At 35.2% G+C, this 27,693-nt stretch overlaps 1 protein-coding gene and 1 pseudogene across 7 annotated transcripts in view; both read right to left on the reverse strand.

Annotated features, from left to right (window-relative positions):
• Window positions 1–27,693, reverse strand: part of LOC145265584 (netrin receptor UNC5B-a-like) — a 573,104-nt gene that overhangs the window by 214,989 nt on the left and 330,422 nt on the right. The gene's annotated exons all lie outside the window — the stretch shown is intronic.
• LOC145265928 (5S ribosomal RNA) lies at window positions 19,620–19,736 on the reverse strand (annotated as a pseudogene).

Below are 27,693 nucleotides of genomic sequence, written 5' to 3' on the forward strand. Positions count from 1 at the left end.
CCAATCGGATTTTCCAGGAATTTCCCCCCTGCCTTTATTAGATTTCGTGTATTCGGAATATGAAAAATACATAAATTCCATCGGTTCTTCCCCCCAACCACTACCATCTTCTGTTATTACCATTTCTTTTTTCGCTGTTGCGATGGCACCAGCGGAAAATCCCACTCATTTTTATATCTAATGATCTGTAGACAGAAAGATGATTTGAATATTGGGGGAAAAATATAAAGAAAGATCCATTGAATTTGGAAATGAATGCCGCCGTGAATGGAAGAAAAGCCGAAAGGAATTTAAAAAAATAAAAATACAGGTTTTAAAAAACAAAAAAAAACAAACAAAAAAACAAAACATGAATTTGTTTTAAAATATATATATAAAAAATAAAATCATGATTAAGAAGCAATAAAGAATTATCGAAATAAAATTTTAATAAAATTGTCTTGTCTGCGACCAAGACTGTCACGCTTCTAAAAAAAAAAAAAAAAAAAAAAAAAAAAAAATACATCGTCATCAGAAGATTTGAATTCATATTTCGAAACCCTAGGAACTATTGTCGTACTAACATATCGGGACAAGATCAAAGTGTAGTATCTGTTCTTCAGATGCTGCACTTCAATTTCTTGTTCTGTCAGTGGAAGAGAAATCTTTCCAGACTGAGACAATTTTTATTTTTATTCCTTTTTTCCACATTAAAAAACGACCCTAGTGTCCAACTCTGTCCTGTGGGGATGCATTGTAAATAGGAACATTACTCTGCGTTAAGCTTAGAATAAACTACATGCCTTCATATATCCCTACGAAAAAGAAAACGAAGTTAAATATAATTATTGTACAATCAATCAATGTACCCTAACCCTAACCCTAACCCTACGAAAAATGTATATATACCTCTCCCCGGCATTAACCGATCGTAAAATACGCATAAATATTATATTTTAACTTATACAGAAACTGAGACATGTGCATGCGAGTATTATTTTTTCTAAACAGTTCACTTTTTGGAAGTAAAAATAAATAAACAAGAAAGAATATACTCAGGCTGAAATGGAAACCCAAACTGACAGCGAGTACGATAACCATTAGGCCGATTTAAAAAGTATTTTCCAACCTACTAATTTTTAACAAAATGAAACTGTCATGCGAACCATTCACGCATGCGCATTTGTAAAACAGTTAGCAAACAGATAAAAATCCGACGACTCCCACGTATCAATTTTTCAATTTTGACTCCTTAGCGGCCCTTTTTTCCGGATGAAAACCGATTAAAAAGCTTTCCACATGTCTGAATATCCTATATACCAAATTTCATGTCCGTTGAGTATATAAGATAAGAAATGTCCACACACACACATTCTCACTTTTATAGATATATTAGTGTTGGGACAATTAATCGGAATAGGAAAAATCGGAACTTGGGGGGGGGGGGTATCGGAAAAATTTGTGCTTATTTTCAGATTCCAAAAACTATTCTTTTTTTTTTTGTCTTTTTTCTTTGTATTTTTATGTTTGAGAAAAATATTTGCAAATTTAACATGTGTTTTACGGTAATCGTTATTTTGTTAAATATTAAGAGATTAATAAAGAATCGGAAATTGTATCGGAATCGTCACATAGTCTTGGAAGTTTTTTTAACCTTTAAAAATATAAAAAAGTATATAATTTTTATATTTTTTATCATTCGTTAGAGAACTATTTAGTTAGTAAGTCATTTATAATCACCTGCAATCAATGCATCAACTTACTCTGTCGGATTAACCTAATGTTAATTTAAGGGATCATCAGTTGTTTACCATGAAACACTGTTTAGGGGATTTTATATAATTTACTATAACAATTATTAAATACCTACAGACACTAGTGTTTCATCATTTCGGGAACCATCAGTGCAGGATGTCACGATTAACACCGGATTCGAACCCGGCAACAGAAGCCATTTCAGACTCAATTAGCAAGGACTAAACCATATGTGTGTGTGTGTGTGTGTGTGTGTATGTGTGTGTGTGTGTGTGTGTGTGTGCGTGCGCGCGCGCGTGTGTGTAAAACTTGTGGAATGCGGCGAATAAATAAAAAGAGTATACCATAGCGAAGTCTCGCTAACTTGAGACTTTAATCGAGGTGAACCCCTGTAGAGAGTGGATAAGAAACCGAGAGCGAAATTACCGGATGGGGGTTGTGTGTATAGGTGGCGGTGGCGGCGGCGGCGGCGGTGGTGGTAATCTGTTTTAAGCTTTCATCAACAAAACCGATTTTCTGCCGAAGAAGAGTGCCGGGATTTTACACATACCACAAATAATTAATCAACCATCAGGCATGGCTTCGTCAAAAGGGACGGACCTTAATGATGGAGCGGCAGAGCATCGCTTAATATTTATATATATATATATATATATTTATATATATATATATATATATTGTATTTTGTGTACAGAAAGTTGTTAGATAAATCATTGGTACCGTCGGTTTCGAGCCCGATAATTAGGATCGTTTTAGATATCCATATCAAGCTCTCTTCAGCCAATACTAATCTTAATATGCTTTTATTTTTTCGGATTTTCCTTTTAATTGAGCACTCTACTAAATTTCTTTAAGAAAAAACCCCAAAAAACTCATCATATATATATATATATATATAGTTATAAATTTGGATAATATCGGCTTTTCTTATCTTTTGATGAATAGCATTTAACTTCGAAATGCCATGGTATAATGAAAACCTTATTGACATTTTAATGTAATAAAGTTTCTTTGTAACTTTACTCGTTATCCATTTAATTTGTAACTTTTCCATTTTCTTGTCTGCACACCTGGGCAACGTCGAATACCCTACTAGTGCTGCATAAAACTGTTAATAATATCTCATTATTCATTAACGTTTATTCATTAATTCACACTCGGCGTTCCAGAGTCAACCGCATTTTCAGCTTCTTGTTTGTAACGTATTATTTGTTTTCTTTTTTAAGATTTTTCTGCTGACGACTTGAAGCTGATTAGAGTTGGTAGAAAACTGGAATGGGAAATACCTGTTCGTTTCGACAAAAAAAAAAAAAAAAAAATGGCGGAGGAGGGGATGGTTTCGTCTGGTTTAAAATGCGTTAGGGAGTTTATTAGGATCGTTTAACGTGCAAAAGTAGAGCTGAGGAATTATTGGGTTAGAGTTGGGGTTGGAAGGGGAGACCCGAAAGAAGGAAAGGAGATAATGGAGGCGGAAAAGGTTAGGAAGTCAAAGAGAGTGGGAAGAAGGTGAAGAGAAGGAAGAAGAAGGACAGGAAAACGGGAGACAGGAATAGAAATTTGAAAAGAAGAAAAAGAGAAAGGAAGGAGAGGGAAAGAAAGGAGATAGGGGAGCGGGAGAAAAGAGATGAAGATGAAGAGAAAGAAGAAAGATGAATAAGAAGGAAATGAAGGAAAAGAGAGAAAGACGAAGAAGGGAAGGGGGAGAGAGAGAGAGAGAGAGAAAGAGAGGGTGGGGGGGGGGAGAAAAGTGTCAGAAAAAGCAAAAGCGGGAAGGAAACACAAATTTGCGAAATCGACGAAAAAAAAAAAAAAAGAAAAAAGAAAGAAAAAAGAAAGATAAAAAAAGAAAAAGAAAAATGGCGGATTTTTATTTTTTTAAGGTTGGTCAGTGCAAGAATGGCGATTGAATTTCCTAATTTTCAACAATTTCTTTTCCTCCTTTAATGGCAATGTGGAAGAGGATAGAACTCCCCGCCTTCCTCCGAGACTCTTCACCTGACACACGGGCAGACGCGGTTCGTGTTCAACGCCTTCCGCGTTCTATCCGGAACACTTGCACCTTGGAAGGGGTGTTTGATTTATACAGAAACGAAATGCACACTCGAACAATCCACGCGATACATTCTCAATTTTTTTTAGCAGTTCTTACATAAATCATGTGTTTTAATAGTCCATTACTAAGATTTCACGCTCCTTGCGATCTTCAGGCAGCCTAGTATATTTATTTATCTCCCATGCAAGAGGTTAGCCACAAAGTCAAGAAAGGTTTTGAGAAGCCAGCGCACTAGATGAAGCGTCCCTATGGCCTACAAAAGATGCCCCGGTAGTCTCGTCGGAATTTCCCAGTAAGTGCGCCTCAGATAATTAACAATAATCTAACCACTTCTCGAAGGGAAGAAAGGACCTAGACGGATGGAACTCCTAGAACTGGACAGAACAATACTGCAGTTGGATAGCAACAAAGACGCTGTCGAGCCGATTTCCAATAACATCAAGTTTTGTCAGATAAAGCAAATCTTGTACAAAAGCCGGATATTTGTTTTTCTCACTTCCGGTTTATTGATGTTGATACAACAAACATCAAAAGTTAGTTAAAAATAATAACATTCAACCACTTCTATGCTTTAACAAATAGGAAGCGGTTTGTAAAACCACCGGGAAATATTTTTAAAGGGAAATTTCAACGATCTTCACCGTCCGCCAATTAACTTTCGGCTTTAGACATTTCTCTTAAAAAGGACTGATGGATATTTCTGAAATAAAAATAAAACGGAATTTCTCCCAAATTCCGGATGACCCGATTGACGGAATCAGAATATCTGAAGTGGACAGTGATACATAGAAATTGAATAAAGTAATTTACTCAATCTGCAGAGATCAACTTTGTTTCTATATACTTAAATGACACACAGTAATGCTAAAATGCTTACTCCTGGGATTGAGTTTCTTAAATTTCATTTTGATAAAACAATTCGCAATTAAGTAAACAAGTCAGTCATTTCTAACTAATTTATATATCTCTATAGCTTTCTTCATCGTACGTAGATTCAGTCCGTAACATTATTGGGATGAATGAGGGTGGGGAGAGAGAGAAGAGACAGAGAGAAAGGAAAGAGACAGAGAGAAAGGAAAGAGACAGAGAGAAAGGAAAGAGACAGAGAGAAAGGAAAGAGACAGAGAGAAAGGAGAGACACACAGAGAAAGGAGAGACACAGAGAGAAAGGAGAGACACAGAGAGAAAGGAGAGACACAGAAAAAAAGGAGAGACACAGAGAGAAAGGAGAGACACAGAGAGAAAGGAGAGACACAGAGAGAAGAGGGACAAAGAGAGAGAGAGAGAGAGTTAGAAGGGGAATAGAGAGAGAAAGAAAGCAAGAAGGGGAATAGAGAAAGAACAGGAAGGGGAATAGGGAGAGAGAGTGAGAAGGGACCAGAAAGAGAGAGAGAGAGAAAAGAGAGAGTGAGAAGGGACCAGAGAGAGAGGGTGAAAAGGGGGACAGAAAGAGGGTGAAAAGGGGGACAGAAAGAGGGTGAAAAGGGGGACAGAAAGAGGGTGAAAAGGGGGACAGAAAGAGGGTGAAAAGGGGGACAGAGACAGGAGAAAAAGGGTGACAGACAGGGGGAAAGGGGGACAGAAAGAGAGAGAGGATGATAAGGAGAGAGAGAGAGAGGGGGTGAGAAGGAGAGAGAGAGGGTGAGAAGGAGAGAGAGAGGGTGAGAAGGAGAGAGAGAGAGGGTGAGAAGGAGAGAGAGAGAGGGTGAGAAGGAGACAGAGAGAGTGAGAAGGGGGCAGAAAGAGTGAGAGAGAGAAGGGGACAGAGAGAGAGAGAGAGAGAGAGAGAGAGAGAGAGAGAGAAGGGGACAGAGAGAGAGAGAGAAGGGGACAGAGAGAAAGAGAAGGGGACAGAGAAAGAGAGAAGGGGACAGAGAAAGAGAGAAGGGGACAGAGAGAGAGAGAAGGGGACAGAGAGAGAGAGAAGGGGACAGAGAGAGAGAGAAGGGGACAGAGAGAGAGAGAGAAGGGGACAGAGAGAGAGAGAAGGAGACAGAGAGAGAGAGAAGGGGACAGAGAGAGAGAGAAGGGGACAGAGAGAGAGAGAGAAGGGGACAGAGAGAGAGAGAGAGAGAAGGGGACAGAGAGAGAGAGAGAGAAGGGGACAGAGAGAGAGAGAGAAGGGGACAGAGAGAGAGAGAGAAGGGGACAGAGAGAGAGAGAGAAGGGGACAGAGAGAGAGAGAGAGAGAAGGGGACAGAAAGAGAGAGAGAGAGAAGGGGACAGAAAGAGAGAGAAGGGGACAGAGAAAGAGAGAGAGAAGGGGACAGAAAGAGAGAGAAGGGGACAGAGAAAGAGAGAGAGAAGGGGACAGAAAGAGAGAGAAGGGGACAGAGAAAGAGAGAGAAGGGGACAGAGAAAGAGAGAGAAGGGGACAGAGAAAGAGAGAGAAGGGGACAGAGAAAGAGAGAGAAGGGGACAGAGAAAGAGAGAGAGAAGGGGACAGAGAAAGAGAGAGAAGGGGACAGAGAAAGAGAGAGAAGGGGACAGAGAAAGAGAGAGAAGGGGACAGAGAAAGAGAGAGAAGGGGACAGAGAAAGAGAGAGAAGGGGACAGAGAAAGAGAGAGAAGGGGACAGAGAAAGAGAGAGAAGGGGAAAGAGAGAGAGAAAGTGACAGAGAAAGAGAGAAAGAGAAAGGGACAGAGAAAGAGAGAGAGAGAGAGAGAAAAGAGGACAGAGAAAGAGAGAGAATTGATAGAGGAAGAAGGAAATGAAAGGGGATACACCTCTATCTCGATCTTCTTTATTTATCTAATAATTAATTATTTAGCAAAAGTAAGAGGGGGGTTGAAGAAACAGAGAGAATGGAAAAGTAGAGAGGGAGTTAGTGATCGAAATATGAGGTAAAAGGGATCAGGAGCCACTGAATACGAAGTCAAAATGTGCGTTTCATTGTTTGGATTTTCCCGCTTTTCAACATTTGGCAAATCAGTAAAAAAGGAAAAGAGACGCGAAATATCCATCGTTCTAATCTGCATCAATGAATGCCCGACCGAATGAAAAAAAGTTGATTTGTTTTTATGCGCGCGCTATTCTTACATCAATCCAATTGACTGCGATATGGCAGAGAAGTTATTATTTTTAAGACCTCAGGTAGATGATGATAGGTAACTCAAAGAAGAAAAAAGAAATAAAGAAGATACAAGAAAAGAGATAAAGAAAAGACAGAAAACAGGAAAAAAAAAAGAAAAACGGAAAAAAAGAAAAAGTAAAAAAAGTAAAGTAAAAAAGGGAAAAGGTAAAAACAAGAAAGAAAAAAAGGGAATAAAGGAAAAAGAAAATAATCGAAAATAAAAAGAGAAAAAGAAAAAGAAAAATGAAAAAAGAAAAAGGAAAAAAGACAAAAGAGAAAGAGAAAAAAATGGAAAAGTAAAAGAAAAAGGAAAAAGAAAAAAAAGACAAAGGAAAAAAATCAAAAAAGGGAAAATGGAAAAAAAAGAAAATACTAGCATAGACTAGACTAGCAAGCCTTGGTAGAGAAATGAGTCGCATAAAAGGAAAACCTCGAAATAGAGAGATTCGAGGTTTCTAATTTGACTACTGCTAAGATGGGTATGCGACATTACAGTAATTAAATATCGTCCAAACGCTCTATTATTTTTTTACACGAAGAGCAGCATTTATTTCACTCTTCAATATGTTCAACCCAAGATAGGGAGCGCTTTTTATATATATATATATATATATATATATATATATATATATATATATGAACATTCCCAGTTCGGTGCTTGTTAAGATATAGACGACAAATCGGTTTCTTTTAAAAATATATCGTTTTAAGCAAAAACAATATTACGTACGTAATTGTCCTGTCGAAAATAGTAACATATCCCAAAATTACGAAAATTCATCAAGTAGAACAACTTCTATTGTGTTTTTAGTAAAAAACAAAGTCAATCGCTATAGGCAACAAATATTGCGGCCATGACACAAGTAATTTAAAATATTCTTTTTCGGAGTTATGTCCCTTGCATTTAGCCTCCTACTGCAGTGGTTCTCAACCTTTTTTTTACTCATAGACCCCTTTTCCCTTCTTTTTATCTTGGTGGACCCCTTCATAACTATTGGTCATAAGACAATCTATTTTACACTTATATAAATTTTTAGGTTTTAATAATCGAATAAATTTTATATAATTAAGCTTTATTTTTAAATGAAAACTAATTTAATGCAAATAAAGTATTCTACAACAACTATAATAATTATGATAATAATGATAATAAGTTTTGTTATGTTTTGACTGTGGACCCCCAGAAATATTCCATAGACCTCTAGGGTCCATGTGGACCCCGGTTGAGAACCCCTGTCCTACTGTCTACTTTATAACGTCTAAAAAATACGATTTTACCCAATTTTCCGTAAAAATAATTTTTAACTAGAAATAACTTTCTTGTCGATGATTTTTCGTATTTTTTTAAAAATATATTACTGTTTTCGGCATAACAAGTAAGTACGTACTATTGTTTTTGTTTGAAACGACATTTTTTTTAAAAAATCGACCTGATGACTGTATTTTAACAAGCAGCCCCAGTTTTATTGTGTGTGTGTGTGTGTGAACATTCGCTTAACTAAACATATTGTGCATAAGTATTATCTAAGACTGTGTTTATATCTGCATTTAAACGGTTTGGTTTGGGTCTGAGAGTGCAGTCTGTTCGGGTAGATGGGGGAGGGGGAAATACGGACACCCACTCAACGCGTCCACTTGATTACAATAGAGCATAGAAAAAAGGGAAAAGAAAGATAAGACTGACACCCGTCAAACCACCCGGCCAACCAGACAGATGGATGTGGCTGGGTTGGTCAGGCTCGGTGGGAGCCAGGTGGTCATGTAACAAGCAAACGATGAGGTATGAAAATCCATAACAAACAAGGGAGAACGAACTGTGAAGGGGGTGAGGGTGAGGGTTAAAGAATTACAAAGTAAAAGAGAAAGAGGAGAGAGATAAGACATACAAAGGATAGAAAGAGAGATGGAAACAGGTAAAAATAAAGATGAGATTGGAGAGGAGAGAGAAGGAGACGTCTGCAGAGTGGAGGAGAAAAGATGTAGAATGGAGGAGAACAGATGTAGAGTGGAGGAGAACGGATGTAGAGTGGAGGAGAACGGATGTAGAATGGAGGAGAACGGATGTAGAATGGAGGAGAACGGATGTAGAATGGAGGAGAACGGATGTAGAATGGAGGAGAACGGATGTAGAATGGAGGAGAACGGATGTAGAGTGGAGGAGAACAGATGTAGAGTGGAGGAGAACAGATGTAGAATGGAGGAGAACAGATGTAGAATGGAGGAGAACAGATGTAGAATGGAGGAGAACAGATGTAGAATGGAGGAGAACAGATGTAGAATGGAGGAGAACAGATGTAGAATGGAGGAGAACAGATGTAGAATGGAGGAGATAGAATAAAGTTGGTTGAGGAGAGATGGTGGTGAAGGAGAGAGGACGGCTGGTGGAGGAGAATCGAGAGAGACAGTGGAGGGAGTCAGTAACGTATGGAGAGAGACAATGACAGATGGAGGGATACACAGATGGATGGAGGGAGACTGAGGGGTGGAAGGAAGCACAGTAAAGAATGGAGCCGAATATCTCTTTTCTATTCACGTTATTCCCTCTCTTTCTCTTGCGATTCGTTTCTTTTTTCATTTCTCCCCCCCCCCTTTATCTTCTGTTACTATTTCATTCTTTGATTACATTTTCAATCCCTCCTCTTCCATTTTGTCTCCCACTCCCCCATATCCTATAATAATATTCCGCTGTCGGCGGTTTCGAGAAGGGGGGGGGGACTTGCCGGTCTTTTAGTCATTTACCGGCTGCACTATCAGCATTCATTATTCAATTTTTTTTTTCTTTTTTCAAAGACGAAGTTTTTGAGATGGTTTTCATTAAATCTATGACAAAAGCTTGTCTTGGAGATCTCTGCAATTAAGATAAAACGAAATAAAAACCAAAAAAACAAAACAAAAAGAAACAAATAACTTAGAGGGCAATTGGCGGAATTGAATTATCAGCTTTAGAATAGACATAGATTGACACTGAACTTGTTCAACAAAGAACGAACAAGCACTTGCTTTATCATCTTCACCCTAACACAGATATATATATATATATATATACACACACAATACATGCACGCAAGAATATTACTCAGCAAAAAATATAATGGTTTAAAAAAAAAAAAAATAAAATAAAATGCAATGGTTTTCAAAAAAATAAAATAAATAAAATACGGATATTAAATAAAAGCGATTTACAGATTTTCATATTGCTTTTGAGACAGAGTTGTGTTTGAAGTGGATAGCGTGAATCACGCTGGATGTCCTCGTGAATCATTACACACACACACACACACACAGATTATATATATATATATATGTGTGTGTGTGTGTGTGTGTGTGTGTGTGCGTAAGGGTTTCTGTCGATGATTTAAAACTGGCCGAACAGTCTGTCGATGACACACACAAATATGTGCGTGTGTGTGTGTGTGTATACAAATGATAGGATGGACACAATAATCCTAATTATATCCAACCAACAGGATAAGGTATTAACCATGATATATATCTATATATATATATATATATATATATGTGTGTGTGTGTGTGCATGGAACGGATACTATAATATTCAGTTCACTGCACCTTATCCGAACAAAGCTTCATACAAAATTTCAGCCAGATCGGTTCAATAGTTTCAGAGAAAAAAAAATGAAATGGACAGACAGAAAAAAAGAAATGTATGTGTGTGTGTGAGAGAGAGAGAGAGAGAGAGAGAGAGAGAGAGAGAGAGAGAGAGAGAGAGAGAGAGAGAGAGAGAGAGAGAGAGAATGTGTATGGATACCTTTAAAATGATCTAATGTAAAAATATGACTTACCTCCCTTACACTTAAACAAAAACGACATGAAATGAATCTCAAACAACGCTGGTTAGGCACAGCTTGTACTTTATAAAACATATTCCTTGAAATACATGCTAAAATTGTAAGTAAAATTGTATTATTCTGGCTTTTCACTGATTAAGAAACCATTAATCCATAGGTTGGTGTACAAAGGTTATCTCCCCTTTGCCGTATTATAATGGATACGCGTGAAGGAGCTAGAAGGAGGGGGGACCAGTTAGCTCACAGTGTTGGCGCAGTAACACGAACGTAAGTTAAAACAATAAAACGGTCTTTTAACGGAAAAAATATGAAATATTAAAACATATATATACAAAAAAAGAAAAGAAAAATCCCGGAGATGTGGGGCGGAAAAAAACAAAAACAAAAAACAAAACTAGCATTGAACTCATCTGCATTTTCAATAAACACGGGGCGGGAGAAGTGTATATGAAAAGAAAATGCCGGCTGTGCAACTCCAGGGTCACCGACAGGAACAAGACTTCAAAAAACACGAGTCAAGCTGGGCGTCCACAGAGGAGGGGAGCTTTAAATAGGTTTCCTTAAATATGGGTCGGTTTCCTGTGTGTCTTAGCTTGCAATAAGGAAACTAGGTTGTCTGGTGGAGGAGAAAGAAGGGGGTTAAGGTATGAGAATGAAGAAAGTAAATTACCTGAGTGTGACCACAGCTGGTGCTCCATGCAACCCCAGGGTCAATTGAGGTATATTAAGGTATGGGATATATTATTAAGTTATGAAAATATATATGGCAATTATGCTACACAGAATATTCCGCATTGCATTCTCGTGAAAATTCGTCCGGACGAATTCTCACGAGAATGAAACGAGGAATATATTGCCATATATATTTTCATAACTTACTACCTAGCTCTACCTATGTATTGAGCATTGTTGAAGTAAATACTGAAAAAAATACGTATAAAATTATATCTTCGAATACGGATTCATGTGATTAAATGAAGTAAATCATATATATATATATATATATATAATAAAAATTACAATTAAATTTACCAAAAGGATCCAAAATGGTAAAATTAAAGTATATTATAGATATTAAAGAATTAATATTTATAAAATTATCTCAGCCAGATGTAAAAGCTCAATAAAACCAAATAGGAAATAGAGCTTATAATACGAGCAAACAGTTAATAAAATATGATAAAAAACTCTTGGAAAAAGAGTTAAAAACATATTTAATCTGAAAAGGAAACACTAGATAAGTGGATAGTCCTTAATCCGCGGAGTTTCGAAAATACTCTCCTTCTCATCAGAGGGTAGGAATTAGCAAAAAAAGTGAAGCAGAGGGAATATGGTGAAGAAAAAGGTGATTACACATGAATGGATAGTCTGGTGGAAGATAAAAAAATCCAGTGATGGTAAAATCCAAGTGTAAAACTTCAAGAAAGTTAAAAGAATTCTTTGTAATCACCTTTTTCTTCACCATATTCCCTCTGCTTTACTTTTTTTGTTTTCAAGTAAATCTTTGACTTACTTGTTGTTTCATCAAATACTTCTGCATGCAAAATCCGATCCCGCATTTTGCTAATTCCTACCCTCTGAGGAGAAGGAAAGTATTTCTTCGAAACTGCGCGGATTAAGGACTATCCACTTATCTAGTGTTTCCTTTTCAGATTAAATATGTTTTAAACTCATTTCAAAGTGTTTTTTAACATGTTTTATTAACTGTTTGCTCATATATATATATATATATATATATATATATATATATATATATATATATATATTAATGGAATGACGTGTTTACCCGATACAGGCAACCTAATAAAATCAAGAAAAGAAAATTAAAACTGTAAGTTGAACTTTACAATCAAAATTTATTGTTCGACTGAATGCTCCGAAAAAACAATTTACAAATTCCTTATTCCACGGAGTTTCAAAGAATGCTATTTTTGTTATTCTTCTCATCAGAGGACAGACAGAAGTCAGCAAATATTTATATATTAATCCCAACCAACTGAAAAAAGCTCAATATCAACTGAACTAGAAAAGAGTTGAATTTCTTTCCTCTTCTTTCCTTCTGTATACTTGCGACGAAGTAAGATCTTTGACTTACTTGTTGTTTACACACAGATATATTTATACACACACACACACACACACACACACACACACACATATATATGTATAAAATAAAATTTCTTGAAGTTATATATTTGGATTTTACCGTCACTGGATTATTTATCTTCCACCAGACTATCCATTCACGTGTAATCACCTTTTTCTTCACCATATTCCCTCTGCTTCACTTCTTTGTTATCAAGTAAGATCTTTGACTGACTTGTTGTTTCATCAAATACTTTTGCATGCAAAATCCGATCCTGCATTTTGCTAAATCCTACCCTCTGGTGAGAAGGAAAGTATTTCTTCGAAACTCTGCAGAGTAAGGACTATACACTTATGAAGTGTTTCCTTTTCAGATTAAATATGTTTTTAACTCTTTTTCAAAGTGTTTTTTAACATGTTTTATTAACTGTTTGCTCATATATATATATATATACCTGACATCCAGTTGTAGAGTCCTTTTAAAAAGATGAGTGGTCTCAGCAATACCAACAAGTGCAGGTCCTGCCACACAGAAGTAGAGAGTGTGAGCCACCTGACATTCAATTGTAAAGTCCTGTTGGGGGACGGCTATTATACAATGTGACACAATGGAGTATGTAAATATCTCCACTGTAAAAATCTGTAAAAACCTGAATATCCAATGTAGTAGCAAATCTTGGGAACATGTTTACCAGCAAGAACAGTTGGAAATAAGTCATACACCATCCACTATGACTACAAAATTCCTACAGCTACATACCTAGAAAACGGAGCTATTAAGCCTGACATAGTGATATGGGACAAGAGGGAGAAAGTAGCAACCCTAGTTGAAGAAAGCTTCCTTAATGATGCTGGCATAATTAGAGCTGAGAGGGGAAAAATGACAAAATACCAAGGACTTATGTACGACATGAAAAGAAACTGGAATCTTAAGAAGGTATCAATCATTCCAGACAATATAGGAGCAACCGGTCTGATGAAAAAGAATTTCAAAAACTATCTGGCGAATATATCCGGTGAACCAAGTGCAAGAGAAATACAAACAATTGCACTTAAAGGGACGGTTAGAATCTTAAAAAGATCTCTCGTTTGGAGTAACTAAACTAATGGGAGAACCTTTGGTATCCGGTAGAATGCCCCATCTCCAGCAAAAAAAGTGACAAGAAAATTAAAACAAGAGAGAAATGAGAAATATATATATATATATATATATATATATATATATATATATACACACACACACATGTGTTTTCTAGTTGGGAGTAGATGGTAAAGTAGGATATAATGACGGGTTTTTAGCACAACATGCGAAGGCCCAGGTGTAGTTTTGTCGGCTAGACGCTGGGTGGGAGTCGTACTCGAGAAGTAGCTGGAGTGTGTCAAGAAAAACGAGCTGGGGGTAAAAAAAAAGAAAGAAAAAAAAGAACATTTCTAAAGAATAGGGGGTGTACGGGAGGGGAATGAGCAACCCCCTCCCCCCAGGCAGTGGAGTGGGGGGAGTGGAAGTGGGGAAGCCGCAGACACGGTTTTTGCATATTTCCGTTCAGATGAATGGATTCCTGTCGTGACTTTTTGGAACCACAGAAGAAGCATTTAACTCCGATGCACTCGAAATAGCGGAAAAAAATGTTGATGGGTTCCTGGTGGATGAGGTGGGGGGGGGGCAAATAGGGGTGGAGAGGATTTGGTGGAGCGAAGGGTTACTGGAGGGATACCTTGTCAGATTTTTTTTTTCGAAACCCCTTTGACTTGCCCATCGTCTATGTTCACCGTTTCTATATATATATATATATATATATATATATATATATATATATATATATATTACGGAGAAAGAAAAAATAAATAAATAAAAGACCCCTAATGAGAAATGTGAAAAGATATACAGACTCAATTTGTCACCTTCATTTGAAATTAGAAAAGAACACCTGGTCTTTGAAAACAGGTTCTGAAAGTTCCATAGTTTAGGGACGCGGGGTACCATTTTTGGGTAAGTGAAGAAAATTACGGAAAAAAATTGTCGAGATTGGAATCTCTATTGTAGAAATGTGGTTGAAAGGGTAGGGCCAAATTCTGCTTTAAAATGTCACAAGTAAGAAACTAGTTTAATCTCTCTCATATATGCTCTTTGTGTAAACAAATTGAGCTTAGGTGTTTGGACAATGTTTGGACCTATTTTAGCAGCAGCCGGGCATATAAAGATTAAAATAATTATTTCTATAGCTACAAATACTAGTGTTTCATATTTTCGCAATCATCAGTGTAGGAAGTGAAGATTACTATTGGTCGAGAGATTCGAACCTAGCAATAAAGCCATCCTTGGCTTCATTAGCTAGGAATGTTACTTCCAAGCCACCATCAACTGCCACGAGAATTAAATGAAATTAACAACTATAGACGGCGAATACAAGCACAACGTAAAGACAGTCAAATATTCACGGAACTCAATTAGCTACAACCACTGTCGGCAATTACCTCTCTATATGTGCTGAAAGCTAAACGAAAATTCATCTCCTGCTCGTGGAACACAAAACCCTGCATCTGCTTTCCAGCTGACCGCTCGTTTTCAAGTTCAATATAAACAAATTCTTGTTGAGCCTCCCTCTTAAATAATCCAATTCTACCTAATTTCCATCATTACTGATACATCACAGTGTTAGCTCACGAACAAGCTGCCATTTACTCACCATTGTTGTCGAGTGGCGTTCGGGCCTTGATAAGCGGTGAATCCCTTTAAAACGTTTGGTTGAAATCTGATTCATAGTTTCTAAATCTTTATCGAGTGAATATCTGGACTGCCAGACAGACATTTGTTTAAATTTACGTGTATTTGGGATTCTTAGATTTGACTGTTTAAATTTACATGTATAGATGGATTTGGGATTCTTAGATTTGGCTGAGGTAATATTGACATGGTGGCACGGTTTTTTTTTTTAATTCATTTTTTTAATTTTTTTGTGTGTGATTAAGGAAAGGGGAAATATTCCAAGTTTGCGTTCATTAATTTCCCTTGGATTTGAATAAAACAATTTAGAATGGCAAACTTTATGAATGAATGTTTCTGGAGATTCCATTTTTTTTTTCATTTCTTTTTTTTTTTAAATATTTATTTTTTACAACTTGTACATTTCATTTTCTGTTCAATATGTATGTTTTCTTTAGTTTTTACATGCTGTTGTCATGGTAACGGCAAAAGATTTAAAAAATAAATCAAACAAAAGTCGTAAGCCCCCCCCCCTCCCCGAAAAAAAAGAAAAGAGGAAAAGAAATAAAAAGGGTTGGATAATAAAAAACGATGCAATTAAATGCCGATTAAAATGAGATTAGAATATTTTGTTATGTTTACACGACGAAATAAGTGGAGTTGAAATTTATAAATGGAAAATCAATTTTTAGGATTAATAAAAAAAATTGTGTGTGTGTGTGTGGAGAGAAAGGATGAGGAATGGTAAGAAAGGGGGAGAAAGGAGGAAGAAAAGAATTGAGAGAAAGAGAGAAAGGGGGATGACGAAGAAAAGGAGAGATAAAAAGAAGAGACAAAGTGAGAGAGAAGAATGAAGTTAAGAAAACAGAAAAAAGGGGGGGGGGAGAAAATAAGAAAAAAGAATTAAAAGAGGGTTTCGAAAGAGAGGAGAAAAACAATGTAAGAATAAAAAGAGAAAAGAAAGAGGGAAAAGAGAGAGGGAAAAGAAAGAGGGAAAAGAAAGAGGAAAAAGAGAGGAAAAAGAAAGAGGAAAAAGAGAGGAAAAAGAAAGAGGAAAAAGAGACCAAAAATAAAGAGGAAAAAGAGAGGAAAAAGAAAGAGGAAAAAGAGAGGAAAAAGAAAGAGGAAAAAGAGAGGAAAAGGAAGAGGAAAAAGAGGAAAAAGAGAGGGAAAAGAAAGAGAGGGAACAGAAAGAGAGAGGGAAAAGAAACAGAAAAGAAAGAGAGCGAGAAAAGAAAGAGAGCGAGAAAAGAAAGGAAAAAGAAAAGAATGGAAAAAGAAAAGAAAGAGAAAAAGAAAAGAGAAAAAGAAAAGACAGAGAAAAAGAGAAAAAGAAAAGAGAAAAAGAAAAGACAGAGAAAAAGAAAGAAGGTAAGAAAGAAAAGGAGAAGACATTCAGAAAAAAATACTAGAAATCCTAGAATACGATTCTAAACTGAAGAATAACAGATTAACAAAAATACGATTCTATCAAATATGAGACAGACTGACAAACAGATAAAAAATACTTAGAGATATGTCCATTTTATCTGCACGTCTAGTTATGAATAGGTTATTTTTTGAAAACTTTAACGTTACAAACGGATGTAGCCACATATATGAACAGACGCACTTTTCTAAATAAATTTAAAAAAAAAAGTCCTTAAAAACGTAAATAAAATAGTTTCGCATGAAAAATATTCAAAGCCAAACCCGTCGATGAAAATTCCTACAAGAAATTAAACTTACACAACTGAATCTGATTGACTTGTGGATTGTCTCAATGAGGCTTAAAATTAATCTTTATGTGTGAATGATCTCTAAACAAACAAGTTAAACTATTGATTCGTTGTGTAATTCCTGCTGCTCATCAAAAATCCTATTTACACAAGGCAAACTCCGTAATGGACTTATATATCTAAGATAGAAAAATATGTCAGTTTTTAAAGTTTGACGTAAAATACCATTTAAGCTGACATAAAGCTTTCATTCCGACACATAATAGATCACTATGTAGAAATTATGATTTAAGAAATCAAGGTTTTTGTCCTTTTTATCAACACCGACTCGTTATTTTACCGTTTGATAAAGATGTCTTAACTAGAAATATATTACAAAAACATGGTTATACACATTAAATCACTATATAGAAGTTGTGATTAAAAACGCAGGTTTTACTATTAAACAAAGCTACCGATTTTGTTCTTTTTTACCAACACCGACACATTTCTAATTATTTGATGAAGAGGTTTTAACTCGAAATATAGGTTGGCGCAAAAATGTTTTTTTTTTTTACATGAGGTTCACCATAAAAAAAACGACATTATTTTTGCACCAACCTAATATATTACGAAACATTGTTAAAACACGTTAATCAATATGCAGAAGTTGTGATTAAAAAAAAAAGGTAAGCTTGGCTATTAAAAACATTACTTTGCTTTCGTCCTCTTTCCCAAAACTGACATATTTCCATTTCTTTCACTGTTATTTGTCGTCTATGCGCCTCTATACAAAAATTAATAACTAATAAAAAAAAAAGAGGAGACTCGCTTAAAAAAAAAAAGAAAAAAAGAAGAATGTGTCCATTATGGAAATTGTAAAATTTTGTAAAGATATAACAAAAATAATTTTTAATTATCTCTGTTTTATTACCCTGTTGTCCATCTGTTTTAATTTTTTATTTATATATCGTTCTTTTATAGCTTTGTGAGTTGAGCACGCATGCGCACACCAACGTTCTGTATTGAATGGATTGTGTGCTGATGTTAACACAACCATTGTTACACTCACGCTTTGGCCCTTATTTTTTGCATCAGGGAGCAAGGACAAATAACACCATGGCCATTAAAAACAATTAGAAAATTTATTCAGCAAGATGAATCCGTTTCTTTTTTATTTCTCTTTTTTCTTTCTTTTTTTAACTCTTCGTTCGATTTTCAACATGTTTATTTCCCCTTTTTAATGTTCATTTTATTTTTCATTTTTTTTATGTTTTTCACTTTTTCGTTCCTATTTTCCATTTTACTGTTTTATTGCTTTTATAATCTTTCTCTTTCTCCCTCTCTCTCTAATATATATATATATATATATATATATATATATATATATATATATATATATATATAAAATACGCATCAAGTCCGCTTAAAAGTAAAATCACAGCGTAATATTATGAAAATAAACAAATATATTTCAGAGGTATACTCCATCTTCAGTGTGTTGTTTTGTTTCTTTTTTCCCCTTTTCTTCTTCCTTGCCATGCTGTAAAGTTAGAGAAAGAAGTCTGTAAAGAGCCGCGCGTTGTATCTAGCGATTTTATTTTAAAATGCTTGAACTGTGCGTAGGAAACGCGAGAATAACGTCAAGGATGAGAGTTCATATAGAAACGTGGTTTTAATTTGCGCGCGGTTCTTTACAGACTTCTTTCCCCAACTTAATGACATGGCAAAGAAGAAAAAAAGGAAAAAAGAAACAAAACAATACACTGAAGATGGAGTATACCTCTGAAATATATTTGTGATGAATTTCAAACAAGTAAAATATTTGTTCATTTTCCTAATATTACTTTGTGATTTGGCTTTCAAGCGCACTTGATGCGTATTTTATTTCAAATCAAAACAACGTTTCCATATGAACTCTCATCCTTGACGTTATATATATATATATATATATACACGTTTTGAAATCTCCGAAAAAGTGGTAAACAACTGATGATCCCTAAAATAAACATAAGTACTATAGTGAATTCGAGAGAGCAAGTTGATGTAGTGATTGCGGGGGATTAAATGACTTACTGACTAAATAGTTTACCAACGAATGATAATAAAAATATAAAAATTACATTTTTTATATAGTTTTAAAGTTTAAAAAACTTCCAAGATTATATATATATATTAGTGGATTCTCTCGTCAATTTCGACGCATGAGCTCTGCCACAACAACTATATGATTTGTTTATAGTGGTGAAGACTGTGTAGAACCATCCACTCTTTTTGCTATTACTGCTTATCTTTGTCAATGAAATGGCTGCCACAAGACAGAACATACAGTAGACCGCAGGGTTTTTACCTCAGAGTTTCCTTCTCCTAGATGCATTTCTTAACGAAGACTGGGGGTGCATCTCTCCAGTGAATTAATACGCCCCTGGATACCAACCTGGAAATTACCATGACTCGGCGCGGTACATACAGCGCCTAGCCTTCCCAAATGGCCACCCATCTGGTACTAGCCAGGCTCATCGTTACTTAACTTCAGTGATCTGACGAGAACTGGTGTGCCAACGCGATTCTGCCATATATATATATATATATATATATATATATATATATATATATATAAATTTATGACAATATATGACAATTAAGCTACACAGAAACCATGTTTCACCCCCATGAGAAATCGTCAGTCTAAAATACATAAAATTTGTGTTACATGGTGTGTACTTTAGCTAGCTACACAAACAGATTAATTTTTATTCTGGCCAGCGTGTTGAAGTGTTCATTAGCCAATAGCCGTGCTTCACTCAGAAAAAGGTTCGTATACTTTTGCTTCATATACTTTTGTTCTGTTTTCTGTAGGATGACGCACCGTTTTCTATATAAATATATTGAGTTAATAGCTCAGCTTAACACGTGCGTGATTGGAGTATGTTTATATATATATATACATATATATATATATATATATATATATACACAAATTGTCTTAGAAACGATCGTACCCTCAGTATTTGTGTAATTCTCGGAACCAATACAAATTATGTACTAATTTTATTCATCTCAATCTCCTCATCATCCTCTTTCTCTCCCTCTCTTTCTATATATTATTTTATGTGTTCACATAAAATATATCTCATTATTACATTTTATGTATCGATTTCCAGTATTTACTTCAATTGTGGTCAATACACGAGTAGCGCTATGAAAATATATGGCCATGTATCTCCACAGAACTTCTGCATCTGAGGATTTCCCACAGGGACGAAACGCGGAGTATTCTGTGTAACGTAATTGCCATATATTTTCAGAACTGACCATATAATTATTTCATGCATCAACATAAAATTTCATGAGGGAATATAATATTTTATGCTCCGATTTTCAATATATACTTCAACAGTGCTCAATACGTGTGTAAAGCTTGTTAGTAAGTTATATATATATATATATATATATATGGCAGTTAAGCTACACAAAATTTTCCGCGTTTCATCCTCACTATATAATGAGTATTTATACAAACGTCATTGGCTACATATGTGCATACATGCTTCTGAAGTACCTCTTTTAAGAGGTCATATATATATATAAATAAATAAATAAATAAATAAATAATCACATAAATTAATATATGGAAGTATAATTTTATGCGTAAACTTTAAATATTTACTTCAACAGTGCTACATACATAGGTAGAACTAGGCAGTAAGTTATAAAAATATATATGGCAATTAAGCTACACAGACGCGGAATATCCTGTGTAGCTTAATTGCCATATATATTTTTATAACTTGCTATATACACATTATATATATATAGTTTCAGTATTTACTTCAGCAGTGTTCAATACGAGAAGAGAGCTATGTAATAATATGAAAACATAAACAAAGAAAAGTTCGTGTTTTGCTTCAAAAAGTCATATATATATATATATATATATATATATATGTAATGTGTTTGTTTGTATAGCTTTTGTTAGTAGTGCGTATACGTATGAAATAAAGGGAGGGGTGCGAGTGACTCATTTCACTCAATAGACACCATCTGGATGCAATCATTCTTCCAATCAGAAACAATGTTTTGGGGTTCAAGCCTAAGTTGATCCAGGCCCAAACCAATTATGACACCTCAGTCGACATTTCATGGGTCATTTACTTTGTTAATACCAACGGCCAAACAATGAGAATATATAAGTACGCGCACGCACACACACATCCTTCATATACTCCTCCATATATATATATATATATATATATATATATATATATATATATATATATATGAACAAATGATTAATAAAACATGTTAAAAGACATCTTGAAAAAGAGTTAAAAACATATTTAATTTTAAAAAAGGAAACAAGATAAGTGGATATATTAACTCTTTAATATTTATAATATATTTTAAGTTTACCATTTTGATTACCTTGGTAAACTTATTGTAATTTTTATTCTTATATATATATATATATATATATATATATATATATATATATATATATCCCAAACCTCTGGCCTTGGTGGAGGGGGGACTAAAACTTGCTCTTTGGTTCCAGGGGATCATCCATCATCCAGAGCCTACTTTTGGTACATTTTTACAGAAAAAAAAAAAAAAAAAAAAATTCAGATCATTTGAAACCATAGCAGGAAGTTTTAGTCTCCCCTCCATCAAGTCCAGAGGTTTGGGGGAAATATATATATATGTCGTACAGTTGGTCGGGTTTCAATCCTGGCTTGCGGTAGTTTGCCTGTCTAGCCGCACTGATGAGCTGTGAAACAACGAAACAGTACTGCATGTGGATGACTAATATTATATATATATATATATATATATATATACACACATTTCAAATGATCTGAAATAACAACAAGAGGAGACTTGATTCCAAATATTTCTCATGTTATATCTTCTCTCTTTTGGAAATAGGATACGATTATGAATATCGCCAGTGGAAAAGAATCCTTTTACACTGTGAAATTTACTTTATGTATGAAAACCAAAGAGAGGAGGATATAATATGAGAAATATTTGGAATCAAGTCTCCCCTTTTTGTTATTTCAAATCATTTGACCATATCAGCAAGTTTTAGTCTTCCCTCCATCAAAGCCAAAGGTTTGGGGGGGGTAATATAAGATATTTTGTAATTCATATGTAAAACTAGAACAAATTACTATGATTGAAACATCTTATGGCTATAAAAAAAGTGCTAACATAGGCTCTGGATAATAGATGATCCGCTTAGTGTGCGAGCTTAAAGGCAAATGTCACATAGCCCACTACACAATGTAGGTCATTACTTTTCCAACGAGCCTTCATTTGTTAAATTCTGATAAATAGTCGCTGAGATTTCAAACTTTTAAAATTGCCAGAGAAGGTGGTTTTACTACTGTATGGTTAAAATTGCATGACAATTGGTAAAAAAACAAAAAACAAAAAAAAAAAACAACTATATTTTCATGAACCACCTTTCTGCAGGATCAAACATACCCATTCATGTGTCTCGATACATCTTCTAGCATTATATGTAATCAGTTTTTTTAAATAGTCATCCATATAGGAGCCTATTCGTGACCAGACACACACACACACACAGACACAGATATTGAGCTTACACACACACACACATATATATATATATGTGTGTGTGTGTGTGTGTGTGGTTTACATATTTATATTCTTATGTTTTTTTAAGTTTTGTGACTACAAATCATAAAACTTAGTTTAATTCTATGCAGTAACCAGCAAATACTTAGAAATGCTAATTTTTAGCATGACTATCTGATTATTTTGATAACGGTTTTTCCTCTGAGGAAAAGAATTTACATTCTTTGAAACTCCGCGAATTAAGGAGCACCTAGCAACCATCTTTGGAGCATTCTGCCGAATAATAAAAACTTTTTGTAAATTTCTACTTCAAAACTCTGTTCTTATATATATATGAGGGACATCTGTCTGTCTGTCCCAAAAGTAATTTTAGGATAAAATGTATACACTCTTGAAATTGTCTGAGAATGAGCCTCTACTAATGCCGATACCTCCAATGGTGAAGCTGGGGGCTTTATTTTTTTTCTTCGAAAGAGATTCCAGAGTAGGCATGAAATTCCACTCCCACGGAATTTTTGGTCTGACTGAATTTAATGTGATTTGAATCAGGAGATGAAAAAAAAAAATTATACAGATTCTTGAAATTTGAGATCCTCTAATGAGAGCTTAACTCCCCAACATAAAGATTTTCCTAAGCCCATAAGTTAAGTAATGTAATCTGTTTCCAGTTTTCATCATTGGTTTGAATTGGTTTGAAGTATTACGCATTCAAATACTTGAACTCTTGTTAAGAGGGGGGTGTCGAATTTCTTACCTAAATTGATTTAGTTTCAATGTTAAGCTGTTAATGAGGCTTAAACTAGACTTAAAAGACACAACATTATGTAGATTCGTGTAAGTATGGGCCCGCCCTGCGAGGGGTGCGATAAATAGCGAGTAATGGACTCGCCCGGGAAGGGGTGTAATACTTAGTAAAGAAAGACGAAAAAATGGGAAGAGAGAACAAGAACAAGTCATAATGAATTAAAAGAAAGTCTAAAGACGTGAACAAGAAAAAGGGGAGTGCGTTGTGTATTCATTCTTTTTGAAAACTGTTATCCTCATCTACGTAGTTATTGTTGTTTCACTACGTTTCGGCCGACTCATCCTCTGGCCTTCTTTAGGTAATTAACCGTGACGGGATAGGATTGCCGAGTCTTGTAACTATACCCCCGGTAATTACTACCTTCCATAGTTGCTGCTGTTGTCTCACCACGTTTTCACCCACTAATTCTCTGGCTTGCTTGGGTAAGATTAAAACGGGCCCGTCGCGCAGTGGATAACGGCATTGAGTTTCTACATTTCCGGATGAGCATTGTCTGAAGATATCAGTTTCAATCCTACCCAGGCTGACCAGAAGATTAGTTGGTCAAAACGCAGCGAGACAACAACTATGGAAGGCGGTAATTATTGGGGATACAGTTACAAAACTCAGCGTTCCTATCCTGTCGCAGTTAACCATCTGAAGAAAGCCTGAGGATGAGTTGGCCGAAACATGGTTAAACAACAACTATGAAGATAAGGATAACAGTCCGCAAAAAAATTATGAAGCCTCATCGCCTAGGATTCCAAAAATAAAACAAATAAATAAATAAATGGGGGAGTAATTGATATTAACGAGAGAGAGAGAGAGAGAGAGAGAGAGAGAGAGAGAGAGAGAGAGAGGGGGAGGAAGGAACAGAAAGAGGGAAAGAAAAGGAGAAAAAAAGAGAGAAAAGAAGAGTACAAAAAAGAACAGAAATGAAGAGGACGGAAAAAAGGGCGGAAAAGGAAGCGACACGTGTTTCGCCATATTACGGCTCATCAGAGTTGTCGAGTATACCAGTATTCGGCCACACGGTCCTACTGTGTTAGTAATAAATTGTGTCAACAATAATTAGAGTTGTATATTTGTTTAGTATCAATTATTACTCATTCAATCAGTTTTTGCTACACATTTGCAGTGTGTTTCAGTTCTAGCTGGGAATCAGGTAAACCTTTTCAGGATGTTATTAATATGGATACAGACATGATCATATATATATAAGAGCTACAAGTGGTAAAAGCAGAAAAAATGTGCTATATATATATATATATATATATATATATATATATATATATATATATATCGTAATTTACTCACTCACACACACTAATTCTCAGTTATAAGTAGCGACAGGTACTGTCTTGATGGTAATCACTAATTGTATATGTTTATGTACGACTGTTTCTATTTTGTGTCTTTATTTCTGGTCACTCACAATGCCCTCACACACACACACATATATATATATATATATATATATATATATATATATACCCTCGCGCACACACACACACACACATATATATAATACCCTCACATACACACACATATATAATACCCTCACACACACACATATATAATACCCTCACACACACACATATATAATACCCTCACACACACACACATAATACCCTCACACACACACACACATATATAATACCCTCACACACACACATATATAATACCCTCACACACACACACACATAAAACCCTCACACACACATATAATACCCTCACACACACACACATATATAATACCCTCACACACACACACACATAATACCCTCACACACACACATATATAATACCCTCACACACACACATATAAAACCCTCACACACACACACACATATAAAACCCTCACACACACACACACACACACATATATATAAAACCCTCACACACACACATAATACCCTCACACACACACACACATAATACCCTCACACACACACACACACACAATACCCTCACACACACACACACATATATATATATACATACACACACACACATACGCCCACATATATATATGTGCACACGCACACGTATATATATATGCATACACCCACATATATATACACATACACACACTAATTCTCAGTTATAAATACACACATATTTATGTATGTACACATATACACACATACATGTATATACACATGCATATATGTATACACATACATACGCACACACATATGTATACACATACACACATATATACATCTATGCACATATATCTTCACACAAACAAGTCATACATACACGTCTCCGTGCATATATATATATATATATATATATATATATATATATATATATATATATATATATATAAACACGCGCACTTATCACACGAACCAATTGTGGAAAACTAAAAAGGGTTTTCCTCTTATTACAGAGAAAATAACAGCCCGAAGACAATGTTTGTTTATAACAACCAGGGGAAAAAATGAACCACTCGTAACTGTATCCCACAAACGTTGTTCTTGTCTAGATCTTGCAAGGGTGGGGTGTAATTCCTCTTTATCCCCCCGTCCCACTCCTCTTCAGACTTTCACAAATCCACCCACTCCAGCAGTTTTTTTTTTTTTCTTTCTGCAAAGAGGGGTACATCTCAACAAACTCACTGACGGTAAATCCCCGACGACATCCAAACATAAGAAAAACAAACAAAAAAAAAAAGAGAATAACAAAAAAATACATGGTTTAAAAAAATAAAAACATATGATAATCAAAAGACACGTTCTCCCCCCCCCCCCTTCCTTCTTGGCTTCCTGATTTGTTTTAAAATCAAGCCCCTATATCCTCACCCTCCGAAAAAAAAAAAAGAAAAATTATAATTCCCCCTCCTCCATCAATACCAACAACCCCTCCCGGTCAAGTTAAGTTTTTTCTCTTTTTTTCTTCTTCTTCGGTACTATAGGCAATACTCTTGCCTTTATAATACCACAAAGAGAACAAAAACAGGAATTTAAAGTTAACTCACTTCAAGTGATCTAACACAGGCAGACAAAAACATACTAGCATTTACGCCCGGCGTTGCCCGGAGGTGTATGTTGAGCAAAAAAAAAAAAAAAAAAAAAAAAAAAAAAGCGGTCAATTTTTTAACTTTGACCCCTATTATGACCCCTTAATATTTATTGTTTGGGGCTCAAATCAAGTTATTAAGTTAGATCCATGTCCAAGGAACCTATATCTAAAATTTCAAGTGTCTAGACCCAAAATTGTCGGAGGAGTTTGGTAGAGTTTTCAAAGGTCAAATCGTTGAACTTTGACCCCTTAACAGCCAAATTTCTGGCCGAAAACCGATCACATAGATTTTTCCAGATCTCAGTACCTACCCTGTATATCAAATTTTGAGTCTGTAGACTAAAAATTGACAGAGTTATTGCGTAGGAAATGTACACAGACAGACACACAGACACGTTCACTTATATATGGGAGGGTGGAGAAGAAAACTACAAGAAGGCATATATATTCCCCTCGCATGGAATCATTACGCTAAATGCGAGAATAAAACACGGGCACCTCTTTTTAGCTTGCTTGCCATAGATATATTTTCATAATACTGCTAAGCTATACTTACGTATTTAGCATAGTTGGGGTAAATACTGTAAATATATATACTCACAACTTCTCTCTCTCTCTCTCTTATATATATATATATATATATATATATATAGAGAGAGAGAGAGAGAGAGAGAGAGAGACTAACAATATAGCTAGATTCCAAATCCCAACGTTTTATTTCTTATCAATATCTCGGTACATTTTTCAGACCCGTTGCGTTACGAAGAAACAATATGTATATGCAAATATTAAATTCTCCTTTACGTATACTCATCGGAAAAAAAAAAGAAATAGGTATTGCTATATAATGTCGCAAAAAAAATAATAAATAAAAATAAACGTATAGAAAAATTGACATCGCGTGTTAATTTAGGTTGCCATCTTAATTTTAAGTTATTAAATTCTTAGTTTGCGTATCGGTTAAATAATACTTCCAAATGATTTTAATGTATATTATTATATAATTATTAAATAATTTTTTTCTATTTCAACTGATAATTATTGCCTATATTATCTAATCTGAGGTTATATCTATAACAGGTCATTTAGGTTGTGGATACGAAACGGAGGTAAAAAAAA

This window comes from Euprymna scolopes, chromosome 40 (assembly GCF_053919585.1).
Source record: "Euprymna scolopes isolate OS-2025 chromosome 40, ASM5391958v1, whole genome shotgun sequence".
In the NCBI taxonomy this organism is placed as follows: domain Eukaryota; kingdom Metazoa; phylum Mollusca; class Cephalopoda; order Sepiida; family Sepiolidae; genus Euprymna; species Euprymna scolopes.